Source organism: Ictalurus punctatus, chromosome 17 (genome assembly GCF_001660625.3).
Source record: "Ictalurus punctatus breed USDA103 chromosome 17, Coco_2.0, whole genome shotgun sequence".
NCBI lineage: Eukaryota > Metazoa > Chordata > Actinopteri > Siluriformes > Ictaluridae > Ictalurus > Ictalurus punctatus.
In genome coordinates this window covers 15598073-15614496 of record NC_030432.2, presented here as the reverse complement: position 1 = coordinate 15614496, position 16424 = coordinate 15598073, and the positions used below count along the sequence as shown (strand labels likewise).

Sequence of the window (16424 nt, the reverse complement as noted above, 5' to 3'; positions counted from 1 at the left end):
GTGTGCATGCATTCCCAATATATAGTGCTGGTGGTGATTAGTGACAGGTGTGCATGATTAAAAGTTTGGTTACTGTGAATGTGACATGGTGCGTGTACTATGGGGAGTGTAGTCCAGGGTGGCCATGTTGTGTGTTTTGGGAAATTGAGTTTGCTGACTGAGTTGACCTGACTGTGGTCAGATATAAAACCATTTTCGTTAACATGAACATGAACGATGCATTTACGGAGATTATTTCACAGTTTCACAGTGTTCACTCATTCATCCTTGGTAACTGCTTAGTCAGGACCATGGTAGTTTAAATTAGGCTACTAGTTTGTTTATATTTTGAGACAGAATCAACTAAATCAATAATATATATATATATATATATATATATATATATATATATATATATATATATATATATATATATATATATATATACACACACACACACGTATATATATATATATATATATATATATATATATATATATATATATACACACACACACACACACACACACACACACACACATATATATATATATATATATATATATATATATATATATATATATATATATATATATATATATATATATATATATATATACATACAGTACTAACTGAACAAAAAAACAGTTACCAGCTGAATGTTTTTTTTTAGTTGAGACCAATTATGAACTCAACTGATGTAGCTGAGGTTGAGGAACTGTCAAAGCCAGAATTCATACATCATGCATACACTACTGGCATGTCTACCCCTGGCTTTCCCAGTGTTTCCAGAAGCATCATAGCATTCATAAAAAAAGACCATGCCCACTTCGGATATAAATCCAAATACAGACATAGATATTTGGAGCATTAAACAGATACAGATGCAGTTGTGTCATTGTGTTACACCTCTATGTGTTTTGTTCGGTATATCTCTATCTTAGCATAGAACTTCTGCAAAAAAAAAAAAAAAAAAAAGACTATTGCACATATGAAGGATAAGATTCCAGACAGGAAATGGATCTTGTCATATCTGGCTTGGTGTTCTCAGTACAAGATTAAATATGAAGAGCTTTATCTTCACCCTGTTAAAATGAAGAAAAAAAAATGTTGTGTCATTAGTTAGCACGAACTGCACAGTCTGAATCTCTGAGATACCAACACTTTGAAAAATTTCATTTGAGATGTAGTTCCCTCAAGTGGTTAAATGTATCTAGTGAACTTGTCACCCATGTACTTCAGCATTCAGAGAGGAGTTTTATCTGGCCTCGCATATGAGCTTAAGGGGATTAATTTTACATGTATATCTAAAACTCTGACAGTTTCACTACTGGTTATGAGGTATAATGTGTTATCATATTTGCAATGCTAATCAGACAGATGAAAAAAAAAAGCATTAAAATAGCAGACAACAATAAAACATGAATTATGTTAATAATTTCAGTGTGAAAAATAGGCTAATCTAAAAAGCCTTCAAGCTTGGGGTGCAATTTTTTCCTCCTTTTTATCAATACGACAGAAAATGTGAGATAGAGAAACAGACTTGAAGTCAATAGACTGGGACAGAATACAAAATCCAACACCCAGTACTAATTGGCTCCCCTGACAATGTTCTAATCACACAATTTGAATCTCGAGATCTGCATTATCTGAAACAGAATCTCCCAGAATGCTCCTCAGATGGTCTGCCCTCCCCACTGGGTCAGTGAAAAGAAGGAGTATGGACAAAGTTACTGGCACTTTATGTGTGGAGAGATGATCACTTTGCGTTTGCTAGCATGCACTAGTGATAGCCCATGGCAGCTGGCTTTCTTACAGACCACTGCATGCAAAATGGACCGATTTCCTGATTTAATTATCCACAATGGATTTAATTCTATCTCTCTGTCTCTCTCTCTCTCTCTCTCTCTCTCTCTCTCTCTCTCTCTCTCTCTCTCTCTCTCTCTCTTTCTCTCAGTTAGAACCGAACCGAGATAAGAGAAATGACAGAAGCATTGGTCCATACAAACTTTCACATGCATTTATGACTGGAGTCCATGTGCTTAATTTGTGCTGTGTCATTAGCATAGCTAACTATTTGCGTTTTGGAACAAAGACAGCTCATACTTTATCTGCAGCAGTTGTTTCATTTTTCCTTCTGCATTTGAAAAATGATGGTAAAATTTTACAATATGTCTGCATTCATAAACATAACACAGTGGTAAGCCTTATTCTAGCCTATTAACCGCTCACTAATAAAAGTAATGATAACTAACATTATATTCCACATGAATTCATTTTTTTTTAGGATGTGACTTAACTTGGAAACTAAGCACTGTCTAACAACTTACTGATGTATACTATGTGACTTAACAGCTATATGCTGCTAAATTACAGTTGAATACTGTCACTGACTAAAAACAGTATCTACCTGTTAATTTTGACATCAATGACACAACGTATTTTTATAGTACAATGTTGGCAACCACAGCTGCCAGTTATTTACTGTTTTTTTCTTTTCTTCTTTCTTTTTACAGTGTACGGATGTCAAACTTAAATTCTCCCAAGGCCACAACTCCATTTTTGTTTCATTATTATCTATTCAATCAACAAAGACTAGCAACCTAGGCTCTGAAAAGGAGTAGACCTGAACATTTCTAGATAAAAAGAAGGGCTAACAGAAACTATTAAATGGTATGCAGTAACATTTATTATATATATATATATATATATATATATATATATATATATATATATATATATATATATATATATATATATATATATATATATATATATTGAAGATCTTTGTAGATCTTCTATGCTACAAGTCTCATGTGAATCCTAAATATTACTGGTCTAGTGTGAAAATGTTGAGTAGAATACAATATTATTTTTTTTGCAAGTTTGTTTGGGCCTTGTGTTTGACACCACTGATGTATACAGTACTTATTTGCAAATTGTGTTTATGTTAACTAAAATCTCAATTTACTATTTAGCAAATACTTTAAATACTACTTGGCAATCTGAATAAACAGAAAAAAAAATTCTTTTAAATGTTAAAATAATTAAGTAACCATTAAATGGTGAGTTAATGACATTTATTTTTCAAGTACATGTTTGCATTTTAATTCACCTCTGCCTTTTTCAATATAGGTATGCAACAATGAACCATAAATGTATTGCTAAACCATGATTAATGATGTTCTTTCTGACACAAATTCTTTTTAGGGATTTATGATCACTTGAGTGTTTGTCATTATTAGATAACAAGAATGTACTTCACAAAGGTAAGTGTTTATGCAATTAGCCTTTATGCAATTATCATTATACTAGTGTCTAGTAATAGAGTATTTAACCATATATCTACTTTAAGTGTTGCCATTTGTGTCCTTTATTATACAATATATCACAAATAAATGCATACAAATGCATTTGATTAATAAGCATTGTTTAACTACAACTACTTGCTAATTATTTCTGTATGTGATCCTCTTGTCTGATTGTTTTTTTGTATTTATCTTGTATTTATATAGCGTAACCTGTCCACATATATTAACACAACTTTTTACTAAAATATTAATTTTTGCTCGTATTTACTAATGAATAAATTAATGATTTTAGTTAACAGGCTGTGAATACAATTTGCAAATAATAAGTTGTTAAACACTGCTTAGTTCTTATTACTTTCATTTTGAAGTCAGATTTAAGTCATACTTAAAAACTGCCTTACTTATCATTGCTAGAATTGGCTATCAGTTTATTTATATATTTATTTTTAACTGTTTAGTACAGCTTAATTCAATATTAATTAATGTGTATTAATGCACCCTAATAAATACATAAAATGCTTAGTAATGCAAAACATAATTGATATCAGCTAATGGTTAATACCCTTAGATAACCATTTCATTTAGTAATGCCAACTAATGTATTAAGTGTGCTCTTATTGCTTTACTAAAAATATTGTGGCACCTTCATTAAAACACATACAGTAATTGCAATCCTTATGCAGGTAATCAAATAAATCTAACGCCTGTTAGATGTCATTTTATTGTTGCTATGCTCTGTTCAGTAACTGTCACATAAAGACTGGCGTATCTGCTGCAAACATATTTCCCAATTGATATAGGGAAATGATGAGATGAAGATGAAGTAGATGTTACTATACGGTTCAAGTTACTAAAAGATCCTCTATGTTTGTATGAAACGCTTGGAATAATACATACACGTTTAAGTGTGTACAAACAGAAATCAGGTATATTATACACATGTACACTAGAGTGAAGTGCTCACTGGTCTTGTCTGCCTTTGATACCTTTTTAAGGATTATATTTATATGTAAATGAAATTGTATTTATTCTTTGTATTGTTTGTCATTACCCTTCTAATGTGGTTTCGGTTTTATCCACTCAGCCTTCTGCTGATGCTGAAGTGACAGCGTTAATGGACAAATGCTGCAACCTGTTTTGTTTTGATGATTAGTCCTATTGCCATCTGTGCTGTTTTAGAGGACTAGCCTTCCACAAGCGTCAGGATGAAATCCTTCATAGGAACAGATTTCTCACTGCAATATGCCACCAGCTAGAAAACTGGATCTCCCACGCTTCCTTACTTTACTGTAGAATTTAGAATTTTAATTGCTTATTTAAAACTACTTGACTTGAAGGCAGATGTTATTAACAAATTTCTCCAATTTTTTAAATATATTATTTATTTATTTTTACCTGCATCAGCCTTTCTGAGATATGATGGCCTCACATAACTAACTAAAATGAGGGTTTCTGGCTGTATTGGGAACCAGGTTATTTTTCATTTGCTTCATGAATTTAATGTGAAATTCCTCCACTAAAAACTATTTTACATTCTACACTTTAATGTAATGCTGTTAACACTTATGGGGGGAAAAAATCTAATCTAGAATCGAAAGGCTTTTTTTGTTGTTGCTGTCAGTCTTTAATTTTTTTTTATGAATTCCTACATTTATATAATGCTGCTTTTAAAAAAAAAAAATTAATGAATCTGAACTTTAATCATTAAAGGTTCATATCAGCTCATATTCACCATATTCTATATGAATAGCTAACTCTTGCTGTGGTCAAATTCACAATGTGTGACAATAGGAACCCTTATAGAATTTGTAATGGTTTTAATGGTTATCATGGGAAATGTATTGGTTTTAATGGAAACTGTAATGGTCACCGTGGGTCTCTACAGGTAATGTGTTGCCTTCTGTTGGTGGTATATTATGTCTAGCGGATACCATTAAGGACCAATACTTGTAATGACAATGCTTTTCATTTTTAGCTGATAGTTTGTAATGTTCATTTGTAGTGGAAACCATTAGAATTTCTGTGATAGTTTCTATTGGGGGGTTTTTTCAGCAAGAATGGTAGATCAGTTAGCGATTGATGCTGAGTGCAAATACAGTGTATTTTTTTTTAGTCTTAGCAATTTACCAACATATTTTGGCTATTGAATTGTCTAAAGACAATTGCAGTATGCCTGATGCTTTTATCGTGTTTCCACTCCCATTTTGTCTAAACGCTGTTTCTTAAACACATGCAAAATGTACATGCTAGCTAAATCATCATTAGCTAATTTTCTTACACTTTAAGGATATTAAGTCAGAAATGATGATTATTATAATATTTTCTAAATCATTGAATGGTATATCTTCTTTATTAAACTAACATATACATACATTATATATATATATATATATATATATATATATATATATATATATATATATATATATATATATATATATATATATACATACACACACACACACACACACATACACACATACAGGCAGGAAAAAGTATGTGAACCTTTTGGAATTTCATGGTTTTCTGCATAAATTTGTCATAAAATGTGATCTGATCTTTATCTAAGTCAAGGGTATTGACAAATATAATGTGTCTAAAATAATAACACAATATAAATTCTGATCCCTCATGTCTTTATTGAACACATTCATTCAACATTCAAAATAGCAGTGGAAAAAGTAAATGAACCCTTAGAATTAATAAATGGTTGACCCCCTCTTGGCAGCAATAACCTCAACCAGGCGCTTCCTGTAGCTGTGGATCAGACCTGCACATCGTTCAGGAGGAATTTTAGCCCATTCTTCCTGGCAGAACTGCTGTAGCTCTGTCATATTCTTTGGACGTCTCATGTGTATGGCTCTCTTCAAGTCATCTCTACTGGGTTGAGGTCTGGGCTCTGACTCCGCCACTCCAAGAGGCGGATTGTGTTTTTCTGAAGCCATTCTGTTGTGGACTTGCTCCGGTGTTTTGGGTCTTTGTCCTGTTGCATCACCCAACGTCTACACAGTTTCAGCTGACGTACAGACATTCTCACATTATCCTGAAGAATTGTCTGATATACTTGGGAATTCATCTTCAGCTCAATGATTGCAAGCTGGCCAGGACCTGATGCGGCAAAGCAGGCCCAAATCATGATGTTTCCTCCACCATACTTTACGGTTGGGGTGATGTTTTCATGATGATATGCTGTGCCCTTTCTACGCCAGATGTAGTTCTGTGGTTTTTCCCAAATAGTTCAATCTTAGTTTCATCAGTCCACAAAACATTTTGCCAATACCGCTGTGGATTGTCAATGTGAGAAGAAGTGGCTTCCTTCATGGTGTTCTGCCGTAGATACCCCGCTTGTTCAATGTTTTACGTATTGTAGACTCATGAACAGAGATGTTAGCCAGTTCCAATGATGCCTTCAAATCTTCAGCTGTCATTCGGGGTTGTTTCTTTACCTCCTTGATGAGTCTTCGTTGTGCTCTTGGTGTCATTTTGACTGGGCGCCCACTTCTTGATAGAATAGAAACAGTCCCAAAGTGTCTCCATTTGTAAAATGTTTGCCTAACTGTTTCTAAAGTCTTTGAAATCACTTTGTAACCCTTGCCAGCTTTATTTAAATCAACAATTCTTCATCGTAGATCTTCTGAAAGCTCTTTTTTGTGAGGCATGGCTCACATAAGCGTGTGCTTCTTGTGCAGAGCAAACTCCAAAAGTTTGAGGGGTTTTTATCAGTCAAAGTAGCTGTAGTCCACACCTCCAAACTCATTTTCTCAACGTGACTCCAGGTGTGCTAAAACCTGACTCCAATTAACTTTTTTCAGGTCATTAACTAAAGGGTTCACATACTTTTTCCACAAGCACTGCGAGGTTTTTTTTCTGAAAGATCAGAATTTTTTTTTGTATTATTATTTTAGACACATTATATTTGTCAATACCCTTGACTTAACTGAAGATCAGATCACATTTTATGACAAATTTATGCAGAAAACCATGAAATTCCAAAAGGTTCACATACTTTTTCTTACCACTGTATGTATATATATATATATATATATATATATACCAGTAATACATACACTAATTTACCAAAAGGGGCAGCACTGGGGCATCTTTTTTCCAGTGTCTACAGGAGGTTACCAATGATCAGTGAAGCTTCCTTCAGAATAAATAAGGCTCCTTATAGTTTTTTTGTGCGTGTTAGTTTTTTGGTCTTTTTTTTTTGTAAATGTTAAAAAGACCAGCTCCTGTGCTGAATTCAGTGCTGTGCCTCATCAGTCCTCTTCTCTCAGTGCCATTCCTCTGTCCACGTCTCCTCCTCCTGGCCATCTGTTCTCGGCTGCCAATCTTCAGCTGTCCTGCTGTCATGAACCTTCTTTCTGCAGAGGTAGTGACAGAAAGGACACAATTCTCTCCAACCTTAGACATAATAATTCTTCCCAGCATTGGATTACAGCCATCCGTGTTAGTCATGTTTACAGGACACTGCATTTTGAGCCATTAGATGTCAAACACACATCTTTGGTGTATGTTTTATGGGGGTTAAATTAAAGCTAATGGGAGAAATTAGAACTCATGTGCTTCTGACTGACAGCTTTGTCCAGTTTCTTCAATTGGATTTGATGAGTCGTTCCTCATCTTGCAACAATTGTGAATAGACCTTGCTCGCTCGTAGATTCTTGCAGCTGCTTGTGTGCATGCTGTTGTGAACGCGTCCAGGTGGTCTATTGTGAGCAGATGACAGGCACAGCCTTGAACTGACTGAAGCAGCAACTCTGAAATAAATCCCAGGGAACAAAGCCTGAGAGAACTGGGGCCTTGCATTATGCAGTGAGGTAAACGTGCTTCTTTGTCGAATGACATGCTCTTGTACTGCTGACAATGACTGAGACAGCGTGGTCATGCGGTTTACATCAAAGAGACCATTCAAGGTCTCAAGCTTTCAAAGCCCATAATGTTATGATTTCATTTCCATTTTAATTCTCCATACGCTAATAGAGACACCACACACTCACTGCGTATCTCAGCGGTGCTTCCGTAACATCTTGCATCCTTGCAATACCGCTAGGGTTGTGGTTCAAACTACTGTAAGTCTGTAACCTCGAGTAATTATTTCCCATTTAATGACATGGAAAAAACATGCATTTTTTAGTTTCCACTTTCTCAAGAGCTTACACTTTGTTTGGGTTTTGGATTATGCATGATTAAATGTATTATTTATAGATGTGTAAAATTTTAATCAGGGAAATACGACTGTATGAGGTACATGCAATTACAGGCTTTGCTCTCATCAAAGTGAGATAAAATTATTTAAATAAGTAATGAAGAGACAAGTTTGTGGTGTAATGGTGTCCTAAAAAGCAGAAGAAAGAGAGAGAGAAAAAAACATTCTCAAATTGTACAAATTGCATTCCTGGTTATGTAGGAGGAAAAGTAAAAAATAAAATTAAAAAAAGGGCAATGTCTGTCTTCTACTTTCATCATCTCTTTAAAAAAAAAGTGATTACTGTTTGCATGGGAAGAGTTTGTTTACTCAGATACATTAGTATGTATGTGAGGGTCCCCTGCCTTTCCCGCAGATCTTTAAGGCTAAGAAATCACCTTGTGCTTGATCTGGGAAAGTTACTGAGTCAGCAATTAAAGATAGGCTGCCTGTTTTCAAAGTCAACACCACAGTTTGTTTTATTCTTCTTATCTTGAAGGTTTTACAAGAATACTAAAAGTAGTAGAAGAAGCAGGGCAAAGGTATTTATGAATTGAAAGTAGCATCTTTCTCCAGTATCTGATTAATAACTTCACCATCTGCATAGACACAATACATATTTTGCTAAATCTGGCCAAATGCCAATCACGGGATTTTTTTTTAAATTTCAGCACCTAAACACTCAAGCCAGATGTGGTGATAATAAATCATCATAGGGACATCACACCTTTTCTGTAGAGTGAGACTTTCAGCATGTTGTCCACTTTGGACTTAAAAGAACATGCTGCTCCCCTTAAAGAGTTGTCCCCTTTAGGAGTTGTACTCCCATACCAGCCCCCCCCCCCTCACCCCCCCCCCCCCCCCCCCCCCACACACACACACACCACCAGCACTTCCCATCTATGGAGAACTGCCAGGGAACGGACTTGACTTTATATTCACACACACGCACACATGCACACACACACACACACACCCATACATATATTCTCTGATGTTCTGACATGTCTGTGTCATGACCTATCACTACCCGCCATTTTGATCATTCAGCAACTGGCACTTGTTATATAAGATGGAACATTATATTTTCTCACAGTTGCACTGTGATGCAAATTAGTTGTTGTTGTTTTTTGCACAGCATGACACTTTTAAATTGCTTGTGCAAAGTGTGGTTTATTAATGGACATGTGTTTGGAAGTGTAATGTATAGCGTATAGAGAATCTTTAGCAGGAAGTAATCTCACTGTATAAAAAGTGATGTTCTAACTTAAAAACATACTCCATTCCCACATAAGAAACTGGTCATTAATGTATTCTCAGCTTTATTGGTTCATCTCTAGCTATGTATCATATGAATGTTGTTGAGCATTCATCCATCTATTTTCCATACTGCTTATCCTACTCATTGTCACAGGGAGCCTGGAGCCTATCCCAGGAAACTCGGGGCACAAGGGAGGGGACACCTTGGACGGGGAGCCAACCCATCAGAGGGGACAATCACACACAAGTTCACACACTACAGGCAATTCAGAAATGCCAATCAACCTAGAATGCATGTCTTTGGATTGGGGGAGGAAACTGGAGAACCTGGAGGAAACCCCGAAACCCCCGAAGCAAACCCCTGAAACCCCCTAATCCTAACCCTAACCCTGGGAAACCCCCGAAGTACCTGGAGGAAGCCCGAGAAGCAAACCCCCGAAACCCCTTAACCCTAGGAAACCCCTGAAGTACCCGGAGGAAACCCCAAGAGGAAATCCCCGAAAGAAGCTCAGTGAATATTGTTGTGATTTCACTAATTAAAAGGTTCTATCAAGTATACCTCAAATTTATCCACATTTACTACAATCATACTAGTAGATACTTGGAGAGAAGTGCATAAAGAGTGCAACACAGTGACACTATCTGTATCTTTATCTGTTTAGTGCTACAAATATCCAACCGATACTAAGGATGCTATAAATGCAACAATTATGTGTCTTTCTTTGTTAGATAGGGTCTTGGGCTCAGGATACTGTATGTGTGGAGTTTTCCATGTTCTTTACATGTAGGAGATATCTCCTGGTTCTCCTTCTCCATGTCCTCCTCCAAAAACGTACAAGTAGTTGGATTTGCTATGCTAAATTTCCCCGGTGTGTGAATGGGTGTGTGAATGTGTGTGAATGGGTGTGTGAATGTGTGTGAATGGGTGTGAATGGTTCCCTGCATTGGACTGAATTCTCCCGCCTTGTCCTAGTGTTAACCAGATTGCCTCTGCATCCATTGATGAGGCATATAAAGCAGTTAGTGAAGATGAATGAATGATGGATGTTTTTAATATGTTTATTATTAGTCTAAGATTATTTGGCGCGTCTGCCATGCAAGTCCCTGTAAATGAGCTGTTACTATAGAAATGATAAAGTATTAGAATGAGCACATTAATATAAACCTGTGATTTGCCCTGCAGTCAGCACTAGTATCCAAGCTGCTGTTATCAGAAATTAATTAAACCCTTTCTGACAAGTTGAACTCAAAAATTCAACGGTGCTGCAATAAAACGAGCGCTTATACTAATCGACTTCAAATATGAGCTAAAGTATAGTATATTTGTGTAAGGTTTAAACTATCACAGTGTCACTTCTTACCACTCATCCTGCTGATGAGATTCAGTAAAACTTTAATGTGTAATTAAGTCTCGACTGATTGGTTGGACAATGCACATAATAAAAGAAACACTTGTCAATCCAGCCTTTAATCCCTCTTATGCTTATTTGACTCGCATAATGAAAATGACTCATTTATATCTGAAACATGTTCACACATCTCAGCCAGTACCATTACATTGTCACTGTCATTCCATGCTATATAATGACCTGGCAATCATGTCTAATCAGTGTCAGCTGTGAGAGTTGTTGATGTTGAATTACATATATAATAGTACATTATTGCCACACTCCGAACACCCACCTCAAGGCCACCAGAGCGGCAAATTACTTAGTAAGTCATTAAAAAAAGCAATGTTTTCAGCCTGTGGCTTATTTTGAACTGTTCCCGTGTAGATAATGTTCCCCATGTAGATAATGCAAGGTCAAACAGGAAGGATGATGCTGTTCTTTCTGGAATCCATTAGCTTTCAGGTCTGTATTGCCTTATTGTTGACAAGAGACATAAAAATGCATCCAAAATAAAACTGATGTCATACAACTCAGTCAACAGAGAGTATGTATTAAAACTCCAAATAGGTATAAGAAATTTATTTACATAACTTCTTATTTAGTCCTGTTTGGGAAATGGAATTTCAGCCATAATGGCTTCTCTCCATCTCAAATATGCAAACCTTGTTTCATTAAATGAAGCCACATACTATTGTTCTCACAGACCCATGATGTGTAGCCCAACAAGCCTTTATTGTTGCCATTAGGTGTTGGGCTTAAGACCCTTCAACCAAGTATAACTCACTCTAAGCCCTGACATTTCAGAGATAACTCAGGCAAACCCTCTGCTCCCTGATCCCTCTGCTCCATGAAATACCATACACATTGGGCCATTGTGTCTGCTGGCTGATTGATACTTGCAGATAAAATGTCAGAGGTTAATTTCTGACAGCATTGCTTTCTTCAAGCCTAAAAATATTGGCTCGTAGATCAAAAGGCCGTCTCTCTTTTCGCACCTGCAGAATTTATAAGACCATTAGACAGGTTTGCAGGTTTGTTTCAGAAAGTTCAACAATGACTTTGGGCAGATGATTTAAGGTGAGAGTGGCCATACGAATTAGTTTCTCAACAATCTGCAGGATCTACGAAGATAACAAAGTTAGGATTTAGGCGTCGCCTAATTTTAATTTGGAAAGTTGAAGCTGACTTGGCTTTTCCCCCCAAGTGGCTTTTAGTACACATTCAACAGCTTATTCAATTTGTAGCACAAGATGAAAACTAGCACTCTGATTAGTTTAATGGCCTCGGTTAGCCTGAGATATTTTTATCACCTCAAACAATGAGATAGATAAACCCCAATCTGATTGTGCCTCAACATCCCATTTTATCTAAGTATCAAAGCATGTCCCATTTTCCTGTGGCATTATCCAATTGAGAATGAATGGAATGTGAACCTCATCAGCAGCTGTAATCTTCTAATAGAGTCAATGTATTCCAGGATGGCTGCCATGCTACAGGATCAGCATCAGCTGGTATCTCTTAATCAGTTCAAAATTAAATCTATAAAATTGATTTTATTTTCTGTGATTGCTCATGTCGACAATAATTATAACCCCTGCCACGAAGCAGCACGCAGTAAACCTACTGACTCAAAGACGCCTCCTCAGATATAACACACTCGCTGTTTGTTGTGCATTACAAAGCCCAGGAGTCTTCAGGGAGTGGATTGGCTCGTCACCATCTGTGCTATGATTCCTAAAAACAAGTTTGTGCAGCGAGCTACTGGGGAAAAGAATGACAGGCCATCACCTTATCTGGAAAATAAACCATGCATAAATAATGTGATGTGTATGTCAAAAAAAAAGAACTGGGTTCAGGCCTGTGTATGGACATTTTGGAGGCTAGGGGCACAATGAATGAAGAGAATAATCCCAACCCCTCCTACAGCTCTTACACCACATGCACACCATTGATAATCCTATCCATTATATGGCTTAGTTTCAAAGTTATTCCTTGAATAAAGCAGAGTTTTAACATGCTTCCTCTCAATGCAGTCAGCATTCAGTATTCATTTACTAAAACGGGCGAGGGGTATTTCAATTTTAAATAGAATGAAATGTGCAGGATTTTATTATCTGTCAATCTTTTATGTTGTCAGGTCTCTAGGACTTCCCATTTAGTGGAAAATGTCTAGTCTATCACATGCCTGCCGCCAGACTGGTATTGCACCTGACCCCAGCCTTTCAATTTACAGATGGTGAACTTGCCATTTTGGTCTACATCTGACTAGATTTTGTGGGTGGCCTGGTCACCAGGCACTCAGTGCAAACACTACCCTGGGCTGTAGGAGTAGGTTGTACTAACCACTCATTTGAGCATGGTACACTTAGTCCTCTTTGTACCTTAACACCTTATAGTATAGTAGGATTGGAAATATTTTGAGATCCCTAGTGAGGAGCTGGAAACTGTGGCTGGATATAAAGAAGTCTGGATTGACCTTCTCAGCCTGTTGCCACTATGACCTCCATCAGGAGAAGTGGAAAGAAAGTGAATGCAGAATAAATAAATGGAAATGTGTGCACATGTGCCATTATTAATTTGCTCTGACCACATCACTGTTGCCTTCACTGTGGTTGAGATTCATTAGCATCCGGTCAGCTGCTAGAAAATTGTAAGAAGGAAATGATGCTTCTTCAAGGCCACTGCCATCTAAAGCCCTTTTCTCCAGTAAGTGACGAAGAAGGAAGTAAACTCGTCAGTTCTTTGGAAGAACATCAACTGCTCCATGCCATGCACCTGCTAGTTCACAAGCTGCCTTTTAATCAGAAACATGTCTTGCATTGACCATGATAATATGGTTGATTATGATTTGTTGGTGGAGGACTCATCCATCTGATTGCATGACGCTGTGTTGCGTCGCCCATGAGCCAATGTGTGTGAAAAACAGGCAAGTGTGTATTTAGAAATATTAACATGTGTTGGTGTGTGACCAATCCAAGCATATGAGCTCAGTGGTTAAAGTGCTTCTTTATATGCAGCGTTTAGTCCATTTGAACTGAACCTTGGTGTGTGTTTCCTCTTAGAGTAGCTTAGAGTGATGAACTAGCGTGTTTTGTGAGTGAACTAGTGTGGTTTCTTTGTAGTGAAAAAGTGTGTTTGACCATGAACCAGCACAACTGCAGGACATAAGCCACACATGCTGTGTATTTTGGGTTGCAGGAAGCATTTTTGTAGATGACAGCTGCTAAACTGAGCTGTGAGGCACAAAATGAGCCAAAGGACAGAGACGCAATGGTCGATCCAGTAATTTATTGAGCAGTGGCTCTGTGTTCTACATGCTCGGGTGAGTTTTGTGATCTCTTCGCGCACTTGGTTTATTCACTGCAAAATCTGACATCTTAGCAAGCGAAAATATCTCGAACATAGTCACTTCTATCTAGTATTTCCTATTATAAGATTGCAATAAACTAAATATAAAATTAATAAACGTGTTTCAAGACATTTTTACTGATTTTAAGCTTTCAATTTTCCTATTCTATTGGCAGGTAAGTCTGTTCCTTTCTAGAAATAAATGCTTAAAAAGGAAACAGTGCTGCCAATAGAACAAGTCTGTTTCAAGAATAAATTAGTTAAAAAAAAAGGAAAAAGTATAGAAATAGGTTTAATAAAGTTATATTTGGTTTACCCGATAAATGTGACTATATTCATGATATTTTCACTTTTTGATTACGATGTAATTTTTTGCAGTGTTGTTTGTTTTTAATTGCTGCATTTCTGACCAATTAGTTACTGTCAACAGTTTTACGAGTACATTTTCAGCTCTATGCGCCCATCGATCAACATGTTTTTCCTTTTGGTTTGTTTAACTATGTGCAATGTGAAAGGAATCCAATCCAAATAGCAAACATTGTATTACAATGGTGTAGCATATGGATCTGTTTATGCTGGATATTGTAGTGTCTTTGCTTCCATAATTAGTTCCAGGAACACGAATACATAGAAACCATTTCACTCATTACAAGCCTAGACTAGCAATTTGAAAAGTCCTGTTTTGAAATGTCTGCTTCCTTAACTTTGAGGTATTTGAGAAATACAGTACAATTATAGCTGCATGCTGTGGAAATAAAACTACATAGTTGGCCATGAGGTATTCCACACATACCACCCACCTACACACTCATCTATTAAATGTTTACTATTTAGTATGCACATGCACATCCAGTGTGATGAGGAGTTGTCCATCTTCCAAAGTTTGGTCCTTTATGCTGAGGGTATGTTTGGATATTATATTTCAGCAGTGTTCTTATTCGCTTCTTATTCAGCAGTACTTTTAGCTTTCAAAATTCAGCTGTAACCCTGAATGCTAAACTAAATGATGAACCTGTTGGACACTTAAGTGAACCTAACACTCTAGCTATATTTGAGACAGGACTGAGCCAATCATGCTTCGCTAAAGTGGATTTCAGACAATGGCACAGTCGGAATAGAAATCCCTACTCCGGGCGTGCATCATTGCTCTCGGAGCAACCCAGAGGTCATATAAAATACAATTATTACACATGCTGGCTAAAATGGCTACCTTGTACAGTCTGAAGGTGACAAGGGTAGAGGACAAAAAAGGTCTTTCTGTGTATGTGCCTGATTGGGTTGTTGGAGTGTAGATATGCTCCAAAAAAAGGCAATAGTGAGACAGAGAGAGTAAGAGAGAGAGAGAGGAAAAAAGCAGGGTATGAGAGAGGGAGAATGAGCTCACTGTCACTATGTTTCAGGTTTTGTCTTCCAACTGCATTTTAATGCATCCACTTCTGAGCATTTTCAACAAACCCTTTAATTACTATCTGTAGCAGCGCAACATCACCGCTATGCTTTCACCGCAAGACAGGTCATAGCAGGAGGAAGCGGGGCCCTCTTAATTAGTTGGTTTCGTCAACCTATAAATAGTCAAGTTTGTCAATGCTAAACAGAAAGCTTCCTGGGGCACCATTCTGAGCTTCTCTTTAAGTGCCATTATTCAGAGTGAGGCACTGAAAATTTAAAGGTAAAACAGTTGTCCGGTTGAGCTACATCAGCAAGATGACCTCATTTCTCCTCTTTTGAAACATCTTGACTACTCAGAGTATGGATTGGTATGTAAATACTAATTATAGATGTGCAGATAATAATTTTGCAAAATATAAACCAACTTTGCCCCGATGGTTTTGCTAATAGCATGTAAGTGGCGAGTACGCAGAGGTCAGAGAGACGTTGGTTGGTTGAGAAGCAATATTGAGCTTGTAACTATAATTTACATTGAAGCACTGCACTAAAACTCAA

At 36.8% G+C, this 16424-nt stretch overlaps 1 long non-coding RNA gene across 1 annotated transcript in view; it reads right to left on the bottom strand.

The window, feature by feature from the left end:
- Positions 1–646: 646 nt before the first annotated feature.
- Positions 647–16424, bottom strand: part of LOC108277890 (uncharacterized) — a 31981-nt gene continuing 16203 nt past the window's right edge. Inside the window, exon 5 of the long non-coding RNA XR_008398185.1 lies at positions 647–1064. This is a non-coding gene — a long non-coding RNA (uncharacterized LOC108277890). The remainder of the gene's footprint in view (positions 1065–16424) is intronic.